The sequence below is a fragment of the Pteropus vampyrus genome, unplaced genomic scaffold (genome assembly GCF_000151845.1).
Source record: "Pteropus vampyrus isolate Shadow unplaced genomic scaffold, Pvam_2.0 Scaffold781, whole genome shotgun sequence".
Taxonomy (NCBI): Eukaryota; Metazoa; Chordata; class Mammalia; order Chiroptera; family Pteropodidae; genus Pteropus; species Pteropus vampyrus.
The window spans coordinates 17,259-18,246 of NW_011889562.1; positions in this window are offsets into that span (position 1 = coordinate 17,259).

A 988-nucleotide genomic window follows, 5' to 3' on the forward strand; every position below is an offset into this window, starting at 1 on the left:
ATTTTTAATGTTGAAAAAGAACTTGAAAGACATTTGGAGAGAATAAAAATTGAAAGAATGGTTAAGTTAAAATGAAACTAAAAGAATGTAGACATTTAGACACAAAGATTTAAAGAAGAATGGTGGACCTTAATTTTAGTAATGAATTACATTTCCTATCTTAATGCAACAAGACCTCAAAGTCAGAAACACATTTACTTTTGTGCCATGGAGAATTCATTAGATCTGCTAATGAAGTAAAATCCCCAGAGTTGTGATTTTCTTCTGTCTGCTTAAGGTGGGATTTCAACACAAAAATCCTTACTCAAGGGAAACTAATAGAATAAACTGAGAGAACAAAGTTTTGTTTCCTACAAAAAAAATTTATTGGATAAATGTATTACATTCCTGTAATAAATTAAAACCATAGGGTAAGAAGGAAAAAAATTATGTTCATACTGTTTTGAATTTCAGAAGGCTGAATGAAGTCTCAATGGACTAAAATCAAGATGTCTGCAGGGCTGGTTCTTCTGGAGGCTCCAGGAGAGAATTTGTTTCCTCTTTAATTTTAGTTTCTTGTGGCCACAAACATTCCTTTGTTCACAGCCCTTTCTCCATCACCAAACCCAGCAATGTAGCATCTTCTAATTTCCCTCTGATTCCAACTATTCTTCCTTCCTGTTCTAGGACTACAGTAATTACACTATTTCCACTTGCATAATCATAGCCAATCTTTTTATCTAAAGTCTACTGATGTCAAAAGTATTCCAAAGGCTATCTCAATCTTTTCTTACTATAATAACATATTCCAAGTTCCCAGGGTGTAGAATGTAGACATCTCTTAGAGGCCCTTATTCTGCCTACTATGAAGTCTTTTTCTGATGTGTATTATTTGGTGTGTATTATATATATATATAATGTGGCTTATATATATATATCAGATTATAATGTGGCTGAAAAATTCCTATAGCCTAAGACTTTATAGCCATGGTAACATCAGAATGTGAGG